Genomic DNA, 15,963 nt, shown 5'->3' on the forward strand with positions numbered 1-15,963 from the left:
TAACTGCCTACTGCAATGGGGTAGCTTCATGTTTTGACTTGGGTGGGCCTGGGGCTTGTGAAGAGGAGGGGAGGATCCACCCAGACTTGAGGGAGAAACTAGGGCCTTGTATTACTTTGCTAGGGCTGCCATAACAAAATACCACAGACATTAAACAACAGAAATTTATTTTCTCACAGTTCTGGAGGCCAGAAATCTGAGATCAAGGTGTCAGTAGGGTTAGTTTCTTCTGAGGCCTCTCTCCTTGGCTTATAGATGGCTGCATCTTCCCTGTGTCTTCACATGGTCTTTTCTCTGTGTGGCTGTGTCCTAATCTTTTCAAATAAGGACAACAGTTATATTGGATTAGGGTCCCATCCTTATTAATTTATTTCACCTTAATTAACTGTTTAAATGCCCTATCTCCAAATACAGAACTACAGTTGACTTTGGGGGTTAGACATCTATGACACAGGTCTGCCCCATGGAAATCATAGCAAGTTTATTTTAGAACTCTGATTGGGCTCTTTTACCCAGTGAATTGATTTTCAAATTTCAAATTCCTGGGGAGGTTTTCCTTCTACTGTCTATATTGATTGTGTCCACTTTGTCAGTCTCTCATTCAGTCTAAAATGTTTTGCACTCCCACCATTTACTGAAGCTGCCTTTGTCAAGGTCAGTAACAAATGGCTTCCATATTGCCAAGTCTGTGGTCACTTATTAGTCCCAATTGTACTCAATCTTTTATACAAGTGAGCATTCTTTCCATGAAACATTTCTCGTGGCTTTAGTACATATACTTTCATGGTGTTCTTTCTACCTTTGTGGCTAATTATTTGTCTTTTTCTGGCTTCTCATCCCATCGAATTTTTTAAGTGTTTTTTTTTATCACAATTTATGGTAGGAAATACATTTTATGTTATCCTAGTACATTCATAAGTATGTAAATTATATATATACTAGAGGCCCGGTGCACAAAAATTTGTGCACTAAGGGGGGGGGGAGGGGGAGTCCCTCAGCCCGGCCTGTGCCCTCTCGAAGTCTGGGACCCCTCAGGAGATAACGACCTGCTGGCTTAGGCCTGCTCCCAGGGGGCAGAGAGCAGGCCCAATCCCTAGGTGCAGCCCCTGGTCGGGCTTAGAGCAGGGCCGATTGAAGAGTTGGGGCGCCACCCCCTGTCATGCACAGAGCAGGGCGGATTGGGAGGTTGCGATGCCACCCTCAGTCACGCTCAGGGTATGGCCGATTGGGGGGTTGGGGCACCGCCCCCTGTCACACTCAAGGCAGGGTCGATGGGCAGGTTGCGGCGCCACCTCCTGTCACGCACAGAGCAGGGCCAATCAGGGGGTTGGGGCGCTGCCCCCTGTCACACACAGAGCAGGGCCCATCAGGGGGTTTGGGGCTCCGTACCCTGCACGCACAGAGCAGGGCCCATCAGGGGGTTGAGGAGCTCCCCCCTGTCACACACAGAGCAGGGTGGATCAGGGGGTTGGGGCGCTGCCCCCTGTCACACTGATCCCAGTGCCAGGAAGCCTCTCAGCTCTGCTGATCCCGGTGCTGGGAGGCCTCGCGGCTCCACTGATCCCGGTGCTGGGAGGCATATTACCCTTTTACTATATAGGATAGAGGCCTGGTGCATGGGTGGGGGCCAGCTGGTTTGCCCTGAAAGGTGTCCTGGATCAGAGTGGGGGTCCCCATTGGGGTGCCTGGCCAGCCTGGATGAGGGGATGATGGCTGTTTGCAGCTGGTCACACACCCTTCAGGGTGGGGTCCCCACTGGGGTGCCTGGCCAGCCTGGATGAGGGGATGATGGCTGTTTGCAGCTGGTCACACACCCTTCAGGGTGAGGGTCCTCACTGGGGTGCCTGGCCAGTCTGGGTGAGGGGCTGAGGGCTGTTTTCAGGCTGGCGGGTGACTGAAGCTCCCAACTGCTCCTTTTTTTTTTTTAAATTTTATTCTGGGCCAGCTTTAGCTCTGGCTACAGCTCTGAGGCCTCTGCTGCTGAAAGCAGGTATCTGGTTTTTTTGTGTTCTATAATAGAAACACTATCAACTCCGGCTCTGAGATCCCGGCTGGCTGAAAGCAGGTTTCTGGGGTTTTGTTTAGCTTCTATATTTGTAACAATGTTTCAAACTGCAAGCTCAGAGGCCGGCAAGGCAGGCGGGGAACGTTGGAGTCCTCCGTCACTGAAGCAAGCAAGCCTCATGTTAGCTTCAAGCTGCCTGGCTGTTGGCCGCCATCTTGGCTGGCAGTTAATTTGCATATCTCGCTGATTAGCCAATGGGAAGGGTAGCGGAGGTACAGCTAATTACCATGTTTCTCTTTTATTAGATAGGATATCCATAAATTTATATATATCTTTCTACCTATCATCTCTCTATGAAATAAGAATTTATTGCTCTTTCTCCTTGAGATGCATGCTATTTTGGATTATCCTACCTAATAAAAGGGTAATATGCAAATTAACAGTCACTCCATCACAAAGATGGCGGTGCCCAGTCCCCTCAGCCCCTTCGGAGTCCCCGAGTCCTGGGGGAGCGGCCGCTGAGAGCAGGCAGCGTGAACGGCCTGGCGGAATGCTTGCTTTGTCACTGTGGCGATGAGGCAAGCGTCCCGCCATGGCTGTGGAGGGCCTCTGGGCCATGGAGAGCCTCTGAGCAGTGGTTGTGGAGAGGCCAGGCCCCGCAGAGAGCAGGGAACCACAGGGAGTGGGCCTAAGCCATCAGGGCTCCCAGATTGGATAGGGTTCCCCTGTGGGCTCCCAGACTGGAGAGGGTGCAGGTTGGGCTGTGGGACCCACCCCCCGTGCACGAATTTTGTGCACCGGGCCTCTAGTATTTCTATAATATACTATGTTGTAATGCAAACATATTTCTGCTTTCAACTTCTTTCCTTTCGTTCATATCTATATAATATACTAGAGGCCCTATGCATGAAATTTGTGCAAGAGTAAGCCTTCGCAGCCCCATCTGCCTTGGCCCTCGCAGCCCTAGCTTCATCGGAAGGTCGTTCTGCTGTTTGGCCAATTGGTCAATTTGCATATTATGCTTTTATTATTATAGATTATTATAGATTATCCAGTCCTAGAGACTTAAATATAAACTAACTCTAACTAATGACTAAAATTAATAACTTCAACTTCCACTTCTCTCCTCTATCCCAGCCATGTGCATCAAACTTTTTTCCTTTAAAAAAGTTTTTTTTTTTATTGATTTGATAGAGAGAGAGAGAGAGAGAGGGAGAAAATTGATTTGTTGTTCTGCTTATTTATGTATTCATTGGTTGCTTCTAGTATGTGCCCTGACCAGGGATCAAACCCACAGCCTTGGCATATCAGGATCATGGTCTAATCAACTGAGCTGCCTGTCCAGGAAAATGTTTTTTATTTTTTTTTAATATACCCACTTGGAGATCTAATAAGCATCTCACATATAATACAGGTGGTCCCTCACTTACAATGACGGTTCAATTTAGGATTTTTTGACTTTTTTCATTTACTATGGTTGCAAAAGCCATATGCATTCAGTAGAGACTGTACTTTAGATTATGAATTTTGATCTTTTCCTGGGCTAGCAATATGCAGTTGGATGCTCTTGTGAAGTTGGGCAGCACAGTGAGCTGCAGCTCCCAGTCAGCCACAAGAGCCACCATCACAAGGGTAAACACCACTGGTACTCTACAAGTGTGCTGTGTTGTGTTTTTTGGATATTATATTTTGACATCCCATCATGTCTATAAAAAGGCCCATTTGTGTCTCCTGTTACTGGAAGAAGAGGAAGGCTATTACCCTTAGCACATTTAAGGTAGCTGGGCTATGATGTTTGGTAGGTTAAGTTAATTAAATGCATTTTCAACTTACTATGTTTTTGTTTTGTTTCTGTGTGTGTGTGTGTATGTTTTGCATAACCCCATTGTAAGTTGAGGAGCATTTATATATCTAAAACAGAACTCTTGATTTATACCACCTGTCCCTCCTGTCCATCTCAGATGTTACTGGCAGCCAAGGATTTGGGTGTAATTCTAGGTTTTACCTTTTATTTACTTTCTATCCATCTTCTTTACAAATAGCCACTCCATCTGGAAGTCCAATTTGATCTCTTTAAAAAATCTGATATAGGTCGAGCACAGTGTGGGATGGCGGGGACCGCCGACTGAGGACAGCAGCCTCAGTGGCCGACAGAGTGCTTATGATTTCACGTATTTTTGCTGAATTTGTAAAAGAGGCATGTCAATGATGGATTAACAAGAACGTTGAAATTCTATGCACAGTTACAAATTGGAGCATATTGAATATTCACTTAAATGCAGATGAATGACGACCCCATTTAGGAAGACATCTGGCCAGCGATCCAGAGCTGATGTAGGCCATGCTGGTGTATCTGCAAGCATGATGAAGAAAAGGATGTCCCACAAAAAACACCGGAGTAGCGTGGGGCTGAGCAAACCCGTGTCCCAGCCTCGACAGAACATCATAGGCTGCAGGATTCAGCATGGGTGGAAGGAGGGCAGTGGCCCTGTTACCCAGTGGAAAGGAACCGTTCTGGATCTGTAAACCCTTCTTTGTATCTTAAAAAATACCATGGATTTGACTGTGTTGATGGACTAGAACTTAATAAAGATGAAAGAGTTTCTGCACTGGATGTCCTCCCTGATAGAGTTGCAACATCTCGAATTGGCAATGTACACTTAGCCTACACAATGATTGACAAAGCTGTAGAGGACATGTTTGAGACTGAGGATAGTTCTAAAGATGAATGGAAGGGAATGATCTTAGCACGTGCCCTTATAATGAACGCATGGTTTTACATCATCTATGAGAAAGACCCTGTGTTGTACATGTACCAGCTCTTAGATCAGAGGTCCTCAAACTTTTTAAACAGGGAGCCAGTTCACTGTCCCTCAGACATTCCACACATGCACACTGCGGGCCCGGGATGAGTCGGCTGCCAAGCAGGACAGGCAGCGGTGGCAAAAACACCCGGCGGGCCGGATAAATGTTTTCAGCGGGCCGTAGTTTGAGGACCCCTGTCTGAGATGATTATAAAGAAGTTGACCTACACATTATGCCTGATTCTAATGATTCACCTCCAGCAGAAAGGGAACCAGGAGAAGTTGTGGACAGCCTGGTAGGCAAACGAGTGGAATATGCCAAAGAAGATGGCTCTAAAAGGACTGGCATAGTCTTTCATCAAGTTGAAGCCAAACCGTCTGTCTATTTCATCAAGTTTGATGATGATTTCCATATTTATGTCTATGATTTGATGAAAACATCCTAGATTTTGTCATGAACTTTGCCAAATTTGTGGAACTATTGAATGTGTAATTTGTAGACATAAAGACTCTGCTTGCCATTTTAATGAAAGCTTCAATGTCCCTGCGAACCCACAATCTCTGCCAGCAGAACGGGTTTTGTTTTGAATAGTACAGATTTATGTGAACACAAAGCATTTTGTGTAAGGAACTCCTTCCTCTTAAAAGAAGTCTGTCTGTTTGGAGGGGAGTTACAGGTAAAAGTTAAGCTAGTATCATTGTCAATTAAAAGTGTAATAGATTAAAAAAAAATCTGATATGTTTTCTTTTCCATGTCTGCCACCACCACCACCTTAATTTTTGGCTTGTCTTGGTTTCCTAACTAGTGTTTTTCCACTCCCTCTTTTCTTTATAACCTACGTTTCACATGCTGGTCAGACATTTTTATTCAGAAAACATTTTCTCAAAAGTTTTGAACAAGCCCGCTGGCATGGCTCAGTGGTTGAGCATCGACCTATGAACCAGGAGGTCACAGTTTGATTCCCAGACAGGACACATGCCCTACCCAGGTCTTGGGCTCTTTCCCCCGTGGTGGGCATGCAGGAGGCATCTGACCAATGATTCTCTCTCATCCTTGATGTTTCTATCTCTCCCTCTCCCTTTCTCTCTGGAATTTTATTTTATATATATATATATGTTAATTAAAGGTTTGAACAAAAGAAATCAAGTTAAAAAGTCAGTAGTGTTACTGGAAAGGGGAATTGGCCCTGAGTGGGCCTGCCTAGGGCCAGCAGGTAGTGTGTGGGTTCTTGAGTTCATGCAGGAAAAATTTCACATGAGTTCAGGTGAATTTTAGAGCAGCAATCGCCAACCAGTGGTCCGCGGACCATTGGTGGTCTGTGAGGTCTGATAGGTTGGCAACTGCTGTTTTAGAGGACGTTTATTAAAGCAAGGACAATGAAACAAGGAGGACTGGGAAAAGGAGCCTAGGCTGGGTGCTTTGACTCACTAAGAAGTGAGAAAAAGGGGGGCCTTGGGGATAGAGTCAGGGGTTTACCTGGGATGAACTCTCACTGCCCATTGTTGCCCTGGTTGCAAGCCTCATGGGTCCCTTAGAGTTTAGGAAAGGCATGCCTGTGGGGAAAGATGCTGGCATGCACCTGGAAGGGAGAGCATGTGTTAGGACCTTTGTTTTGGAGGGTTTTAAAGGCGGGGCACTTAGGGGAGGTTCTCAATAGAATATTCATCAGATTTATGCTGATGCATTAAAATGTGGTTTATTCTCTTAACTTAATCTGTCTTTGGGGGTGGTTGACAAATGGCACTAATTGGATTTCTGCTCTCTGTCTCCCTGAGTAGGGTGATTTAAGCTATTTACCTTTGGTTGGGGAGAAGTGCAAATCATTTACTCTTAAGTGTCCTTGGTTTAGGGAAGACATGATTTGCTAGATGGCTGCAAACTGCTTGGCATGCAGATTTTCTAGATGGCTGTAAACTGCTGTTTAACTATCTGTTTCATTTTCCGATTTGGCTTGTCCTGGCTTACTGGCCTGTCTCGATAGTACTAGGGAAAATGCAGTTCCCACTCTCAGTTTCAGTTTCCCCTAGTTAATTACTTCCATATTCCTGAATACTTTATTCATAGTTATTTCTTGATTTTTGCAGTTTTAGACATTAGTAACCATGGTAAAGTCCCCATTTCTTTTCCTGCATCCCATTAATAATGATTATTTGGCTAACTTGATAGTCAAAATTTATATTTTGACTCTGTAAATTATCCCTGTTGGTCAAATAGTATAATTTGACTACACTTCCTTTATTATATGGCTCTCTCTCTCTCTCTCTCTCTCTCTCTCTCTCTCTCTCAACTCCAATTATAAGGGAAAGTTTATTTAGAAGATTACAGAGGCAGTAGACAGAGCGCTTGGAGCTTAGGAGAAAGAGGGAGCGAGACACACCCCTTGAGGGATGAAAGAGGGAGGAGAGGCCCAGGTGTGCTCCAGCAAAGAGAGGGAGAGCACAGTGATTCTCCATTTTTCTTGAGGTTAATAATTGCATTTTTAATTTACCTTGTATTACTGTTTTGTATATACACATTATTTGTTACCCTCCCCTATGTTCCATACTCTTACACACATCCATTAGTAATATTTGCCATATGTTCAAAGAAATTGTTCCTTTCTTCCCCTGTCCCTACCTCCAACTCTCCCACCCAGTCCCAAAGCCCTTCTTCCTTCTCAACAGCTTTTATTCTCTGCCTGCCCTTTACCCGCTCTGCTGGAAACTGCTTTCAGATATCATGTCACCATCTTTCTCAGTTTATACTCTTGTTTTGTTGGAGCACATTTTTCAGTAGCTCTCTAAGAAAGAATTCATGGAAAATAATTTTTTGAGCTAATGTCTGCCTGAAAATGTCTCTTTATTTATTTTATTTTCTACCTTTATACTTGATCGATAATTTGAATAGATTTCATGTTGCAAATAATTTCATCCAGAATTTTAAAATATTACTCCATTGATTTCTAGCTTCCTAGGTCTGATTTTGAGAAATGTAATACCTTCTCTTTCTCTGTCCTTATTGCTATTCTGAAACATCGTAATGATATGCTTTGGTATGTTTTTTCATTTTTCTGGTTCCTTCGATTCAGGGTTTATTCTGCATTTCTGGGAAATTTTTCTGTTATATTTTTGATAATTTTCTCCCTTCGTTTCTTCATCCTTTCTGCAACTTCCGTTGGTTGGATGTTGGATTTCTTGGGCTGCTTGTTTAATTTTATCTTTTTAGCTTTTATTTTCTACCTTACCTTCTTCCTCTCCCTTTCTTTTGGAAGATATTTGGGGTTTTATTTTCTACCTCTTAATTTTTTATTTTAGCTATCTAATTTTTAATTTTAGAGCTTCCTTGTTTTCTGATTACTCCTTTTATGGCAGCTGTTCTTGCTTCATGTGTGTAATATCTTATCTCCATAAACATATTAGTTATAATTGTTTTGTTGTTTTTAATAAAGTGTTTTTCTTTTCCTTGTATTTTTGCTTGTTTTTAACACATATTTCTTTTTGCTTGTTTACTTTGGATCTTTTTGTGACTGGAGGTTTTCTGCAAATGTTTAGTGATCTGTTTTCTGTTCATGTTTAAGGGTAAGGGAGTAAAAGATGGTGATAAATTCTCAGTGTCTGCTTTGGGCTCACTGCAGGATGATAGGGTTTCTTCTTTAGAGGAATCTCCAATTGTAAGTGTCTGGAGGTCTATTCTCTGGGTATTCCATCTCTCCAGGGAGACATCCTCTTATTTCCCTCTTGGGTGTTGTAAACTTGGCTGCCTACAAGACAGTTCTGTAAGTGGGCTTTGAACTCTTCCTTTTTTTCTTCCCTCCCCACCCCTCTTCCCATCGCAAGACTTTTTTACTGGTCCTTATAGAATTTTGGCTCCAATTAGTCTTCCCCTTTCCTGCCATCCAGAGTTTTCTTTCTTTTGCTTTGATGGATCAGTTACCACTCTTAAAAATATCCCTCTGTTAATGGACAGGGCCTGGTCCCGGAGCCTGTCCACCTTGGGCCGGCCTGAAGTGTGTGGGTTCTTGACTTTGTGGAGGAAAGATTTCACAACAGAAACCCAGGTAATTTTGAGAGTACATTTATTAAGGCTGGGGACTGTAAAACAAGGGAAGGCTAAGGACTCAAGAAGCATCGGGAGAGACTAGGTGGGACTGCTTTGGTTCTTCAGAAACGTTATGGGAAAGAAGTGAGCAAAGGCGGGACTGCTGTCAACGCAGTGGAAAGTCAGAGAAAAGGGGGCCTTGAGGAGCTGCTGCCCATTGCTCCCTTGGTTGCAAGTCTCATGGGGTCCCTTAGCGTTTAGGAGATTCGTGCCTAAAGTGAAGAAGAGGGGGAAGGGGAAGTACCTTTGTGCTCTTGGGAAGCATTCTGGGTCCTTTGTCTTAAAGGCTGGGGGTTCAGGGGAGGTCTTAGGGGAGGATCTCAATAAAATATTCATCAGCTTTATGTTGATGTACCAAAATGAGATTTATTTCTTTATCTGTCCTTGGGTGTGGTTGGCAAATGGTATTATTGGATTTCTACTATGTATCTCTCTGAATAGGGTGATTTAAGCTATTTTACCCTCTGGTTGTAGAGAAGTGTAAATCATTTACTCTTAAGTGTCCTTGGTTATGGAAGATAGGATTTTTGATTCACTAGATGGCTGTAAACTGCTTAGCCATTTAACTATCTGTCTCAGTTTTCCCATTCCATTTGCCAAGGAATATTCTTAGCTTCTTACTGCCCTGCCTCAACTCCTTGCTTAAAATCTATTCTCTGATGGTTTCTCATTTCCCTCTAAATACAGTACAGCTTAAATTTTTTACTATGGCCTTCAAGGATCTGTGTGATGTAGCCCTCTGCTTCATGCATCTTTTCTTTTTTCTTCCCACTATTCTCAACAGCCCACCAACAGACTGACCTTGTACCTTCCTGGGTCTTCCATTGGCTCTTCACATGGCCAGTTCCTCTCATCGTTCAGGTTTTCACATCAACTGACCACATAGGTAGTCCAGCCAGTCACTCTATCTCATTTAACCTTAGTTTTCAGAGCTCTTAGCACTCTCTGAAATAAGCAATTTCATTTGTATGTTTTCCCAGTTTTGTAAGTCTCACTTATTGTTTTGTTTTGTATTTAATGGTTTTTGAGTCCTATCTAAGAAATAATTACTTACCTGAAGGTCACAAAGATTTTTCTCCTACAATTTTTTTCTAGGCGTTTTATATTTTAGGTTTTACCTATAGGTCTGCGATCTACTTTGAGATCATTTTTGTGTATGGTTTGAGTTAAGGATTGGGGTTCTTATTTTTTACATAATTACATCCAACTGTTTTTATTGAAAAGGCAATTGTTGCAAATCAATTCACTCTATATGTATAGGTTTATTTCTGGACTATTCTGTTCCATTGACCTGTATATGTCTATTTTTATGTCAACTGTATAGATTATATAGTATTATTAATTTCAAAATGTTTGGGCTATTTTAGTTTCTTTGCATTTCCGTATAAACATCAGAATCAGCTTGTCAAGATTGATATATTGACTCTATAGGTCAAGTTGGAGAGAACTGACATTTAATGTTGAGGACTATGACCATATTATATCTTCATTTCTTAAAGGACTTTAATAGTTTATCTTAGCAACATTTTGCATATTTTGATATGTAGTCTAGTTCTTGCACTAATTTCATCTAATTTAACTGTAAAGGTTTCATATTTTTGATGCTATTGTAAATGGTATTCTTTTAATGTTTGCTGCTAATATGTAGAAACAAATGATTTTTGTATACAAAAATATATTTTGTATATTCTGCAAAACTGCTAAATTCATTCAAATCATTGTCATGCATTCATGTATTTGCATATTGCCTTTATATCCTGCAATCTTGCCAAATTTCACTGTTCTGTAAGATTTGGGGAAGGGAGAGGAAGCAGAGAGAATTCCTTTATTTTTTGTAAATTCTACAGGATTTTTAACCCAGAGTCATGTGAACTGTAAATGAAGATTGTTGAACCTATTGTTTTTAATTTGTATGTCTTTTAATTTTTGCCTCATTGCACCTCCAGTACAGTTTTGAAAGAAAGGGTCATCAACAGATGGTCCTTAGCACCAATTCGGTGCCAACAGGAATCCCCAATTTTGGGTATGGTGTAAGAAGAAAACTTTATTATTCATTGTAAATAGCTCAATTGTGATTCAGCATGGTTGTCAGGACATCATGGCTGTGGAACAGCATAGCTGTGAGGTGACCCTGGAGTGAGGTCCCTCTCTGGCTAGACAGCTCTGCTCTGCTCTGCTCCACTTGCTTAGGTCTGGTCTGCCCCACTTTGCCCTGCCCAGTCTGCTCCGCAGACATTAGGAAAGCAATCTTCAGTCTTTGATAGAAAGGGAAAGTGAGTGTGCTCTTGGAGTCAGAGGGGCCTCTAGTTTTCAATAACAGCATTAGTAGCCTCATGTCTGGAGCCGAGGAGATAGTAACTGTGACTAACATTTGATGAGTGTTTACTATGTGCCAGGCATTCTTTTTAGCGTGTTACATGTATAATTTTTGTTACCATATTGACTCTTTGAGAGTAGGCACTGTTATCTCTGTTTGATAGAAGAAGAAACTGAGACACATAGATGTTAACCTTCCCAAATTGCAAGTAAGTTGTTGAGTTAGGATTCATGGCCAAGCAGTGTGGTTCCCACATGCTTCTAAGATATAAGAGGTTATGGTGATAATCTAGTTGACATAATAAGGATTTGATCTAGGGTAGAGAATGGCACTAGGAACATATAGAAGGAAACAGATGGGTGATGGTTTATTAAGGTGGAATCTGTAGCACTGAGGGGGCGGGGCAGTGTGCCCACTAGAGAGATGGGGAGAAGATATAGTCCCTAATACATAAATATAAAATCAAAAGAAGAAGCTATAAGGTATGGATGAACAATTTGATTGTTATTTGTAATAGAGGTAATATTTGGACCCATGGGAGTGTTGTGACCCCCAAAGGGAGAAGAAAATTGACAAGAGGAGAGGTTTTAAAAGGCAACTTTAAAAATGTCTTAGAGGTTTTGGATAAAAGAGTTTTGGATATGGAGGTATTATGTTTCCACATTGTGTTGATTCAGTAATAGTATCTCTAGTGGCGTATCTTCTGGTGTTGCCCAGTGTGTCATTAAGAACGGACAGTAGAGGGAGCAATAGAAGTGTCATGGTAGGAATTGGAAGAGCATGGCTCTATTTTTACTTAGCTTATATTGTCTTAGAAGTGAGCCTTAGCTGCCTTTAGAGTAAAATGAAAATAAGGTAATAGGATTGAAAATGGAAAAGAGCTTTATACAAATTGAGATTGATAGAGTGCCAGTTAGTTAACAATTTAGATACCATCATGAAGGTGGGATTATGTAAAACTCCATTGGGATGATTCCACAAAGATAAGAATTTGTGATTATTCTGTCTCTAGGCTTTTGACTTAAAAAGATCTTGAGTAATGAAATCAAATTCTCATTCCCTAATTACCTTACTTTCACCATGAAAATCTAAGAAATCTGATACAATTTTTAAATTCATTGCTTTGTTTTGCCTGGCTGGCCTTCTTCAGTGGTTATGAGTCACTTTTGAGCCTTTATTTTATCTAGAAATTGGGGATGATTCTGAGTCCAGTTAATTCAGAGGCTTAAATGGAATGTTGAATGTAAGAGCACTTTGTGAACTGTGAACTCTGTTAGAACTATTCCTCTATGTTTGTGGTGTGTTGATGATGAGGATTCATCACTCAAGTTCATTACTACCCTCCTGCTGCCAGCCCATTTATCTTGCATAGAAAAACAATGTATAGTATAGTTCATTTTTTTGAGCCAACTCTTGGCATACACAAGTGAATGCTCCTTTGCTTATCCCAGAATACATACCCTCTGTTACAAGCCAGTTTTTCTGATAAACAGGGCTTATTCGGTATGAGCTTATTAGGTGATCTGGTCACATGTTGTTTCATCTCTTCCCCACTGGTGCTCCATTGCTAATCCTTTCATCCTGGAGCAAGGCACAGACTTGCCTTAATTTAAACTATAAAAAACTGCAATACTTGTTTTAACAGTCTAAATAATTGGACAGAGTATAAATTTCTGATTAATTGTAGACAGTCCTTCCCCAGACCTCCACACTTCTTTTTTTTCTCTCTGTTCCCATGTTTTCATACTAAATCCTAAGACAAGCTATAAGACACATGCCTCATAGAATAAGGACAAGTAAGGAGTTTCTGGTCTGCATATTAGGTTTTGGTGGGAGGAATTTTATGAGCCATCTATATATAAAATAGAAATATGCTAATTAACCAGGACACCATAACGGGTAGACCAGACAGGAGGAGGTTGCGCACAGCTTCGGGGGCGAGGTGGCAGGGGCCTCTTCGTGCCTGTGCTGGGGGAGGGCCTGATCAGCAGCGGCCGTGGCTGCTTCAAGGGCTGGAGAGGGAGGCAGGGCCGGACTGGCAGCGGCCGTGGCTGTTGTGGGGTTTGGGGAGCGAGGCAGGGCCGGACCAGCAACTTGAGGGTGGGCGGCTCTGCGCGATTCAAAATCGCGTGCTGGGCTCCTAGTACTTCGATAAGAGGTTCTCTCTGCTATAGGCATGTAGGGTACTGCAGGAAGGTCCCTTTTAGTAAGAGGTAGCCTGAGTTTTATTTAGTGGTATTATTTCTCCTATCCTGCTGCCCCCTAAAGACACATATACACACCTGGGAAAAGTTAGTCATTAAAGCCCAGAGTCCAAGTTAGGTTTGTCTATTCCAGTGGTCGGCAAACTCATTAGTCAACAGAGCCAAATATCAACAGTACAATGATTGAAATTTATTTTGAGAGCCAAATTTTTTAAACTTAAACAATATAGGTAGGTACATTGTTATTAACTTAATTAGGGTACTCCTAAGCTGGCCTTTGCTAAAAACGTCCTCAGTCTGATTGAGGTACGTTCGCTGAGGTCGACTCCTTCCAACTCTCCCATCCACACTCGTCTTGTATACTTGTTTTGTCTATCTTTTGTCACCCGCACGCGATTTGCGGACGCAACTAGCACTAACCACTGCACAATGAGACTGCTGACTGACTGGCTCACTCAACTCGTGCATGAATTGCGCATGCCTCCCCCGCGCTGCGTATCCCACGGCCCGCCTGCACCCCGTCTCCCGTGGCCTGACCGGCCGACACCCCCCACTTCTTCTAATGCCACTTCTTCAAAATAGACTCGCCCAGGCCGAAAACCAACTTCTGTGCATGGGCCACGAAGTTTCAGTCGCACTGTACGTGCGCACCCGCATGTGGTATTTTGTGGAAGAGCCACACTCAAGGGGCCAAAGAGCCGCATGTGGCTCGTGAGCCGCGATTTGTCGGCCATGAGTCTATTCTTATGGTAAAGTCAGAGTGAACTGGTGATTCTATCCCTTGGGTCTGTGGTACCTCTCCCCCTCCCAACACACACTCCAGTACATATTCCTCTCTCCTTATTTGATGATCTCTTACAACCAATAACATGTAGATAGAATGTGATGCTTCATTTTATATTATGTATCTTTCCGCATGTTTTCTCTTATATTCATAGTGTACAAAAGAATGAACTCTGACTACATAAATGTTATAATAAACCATTCTGTTTAACCAGACAATACAATTTTACTTGGAACAAAGATATTTAAAAAAAATATTTTCATTTATTTCAGAGAGGAAGGGAGAGGGAGAGAGAGATAGAAACATCAATGATGAGAGAGAATCATTGATCAGCTGCCTTCTGCATGCCCTCTACTGGGGATGGAGCCTGCAACTGGGCATGTGCCCTTGACTGGAATTGAACTGAGGACCCTTTAGTCCGCTGGCCGATGCTCTATCCACTGAGCAAAACTAGCTAGGGTGGAACAAAGATATTCTTTATGTCCAACTTCTGACCATCCATTGCATCATTCATCACACATCCATTGTCTCCTTGCAGCTTTGCCCCACCCATCAGCAATATCTGGGCAGTGTCTTTATAGCTCCCCTTTATATACTCTGTCCAATTACTAATACTAAGGTGGCTTTTCCTGCCTTTCTGAAGTAGGATCTTCTCAAATAGGTGATCTGGTCAGTTGTTGTTTCATCTCTTCCCCACTGGTGCTCCATTGCTAATCCGTTCGTCCTTTTCCTTGGCCAATCTTTGTAATTGATCTGCAACAGTACTCATGGTTCTTCTTAACTCCATTTGTCTTTTCCAAACTTGTGTGTGCATCAGAATCATCTAGGGGACTAAAAAAATGAGTAAACACAATTTCTGGAGATTAATTTGGGAATTCAGGGAGAAGTTGCTGGGAATCTGCAATTTTTCGAAGCTCCGTAGTAGAATAAGATGAGTGCCCAATCTGAGTGATTCTTCCTGTAATTGGCTGTAATGTGGTAACCACATTATCTCCAACTGGGGTAATTTTGCTGGATATTAAGTGCTTTTGAACTTCCCTTGCATTTACATGTGCCCTTTTCTCTAAAAGAGATATATGACTCATCTGATGCCATCTCCACCGCTACCCTAAGTAGTTCTTCTGCTACAGAGGCTGAGGACCTCTTGCTGTGTGAATATTCATCAAAGGTCACATATGTGTTGAGATTTTAAAGGAATTGAGGCAGATCCCAAGAAAATTGAAGGTTTGGGTTACACCTTACCCATTAAAAGAATTGCCTGCCAGCTCAGGGATTTGGGGCGTGAGTCCCTCAGTTGAGAACATCCTCCAGGAGCCTGTTCCCTAATAAAAGTAGAGGAGACATTTTACTGGAGTTCTTTCTGTAGGGTATTTTACCCACTCCCCTCCAATCTCTAAAATCACTTGAACTTTTAAGAGTAGGCCCTACAGCCATGTTCACAATACCTAACCCAGGTAATGCACATTGGTCTTGGGGCTTACACCTGACCCAAGTTGGGACAGAGATTCCAGGTTGCTCTTTTGAGGATATGAACTGAAAAGTCACATAGAGCTTGGAAGAAGCAGCCATGTGCAAGAGAAGCCTAGGAGAGAATGAAGCAAGCTTGTAGAAAACACAGTGCTGAGAGAATGGTGTCAGTTCAGAGTAGCCTAGTACGAGTGCTTCCTTCCATGTGTCCTATGAGACACTTCTGTAAACTATAGCAGTTCTCCCCTCTTTGGTTAAGCTAAGTCAGGGTTTCTGTTACTAGAACTAAAAGCTGTCTTATTAA

The 15,963-nt window shown here is 42.5% G+C and overlaps 1 protein-coding gene and 1 pseudogene across 2 annotated transcripts in view; both read left to right on the top strand.

The window, feature by feature from the left end:
* The window catches only part of SMIM13 (small integral membrane protein 13), a 30,848-nt gene that overhangs the window by 7,837 nt on the left and 7,048 nt on the right, over nt 1-15,963 (top strand). The gene's annotated exons all lie outside the window — the stretch shown is intronic.
* Nucleotides 4,292-5,255, top strand: LOC308516554 (spindlin-1-like; annotated as a pseudogene). Its single transcript has 2 exons — nt 4,292-4,831; nt 5,014-5,255. The product of its transcript is annotated as a spindlin-1-like (transcript).

Source organism: Myotis nattereri (genome assembly GCF_964212035.1).
Source record: "Myotis nattereri genome assembly, chromosome: 3".
NCBI lineage: Eukaryota > Metazoa > Chordata > Mammalia > Chiroptera > Vespertilionidae > Myotis > Myotis nattereri.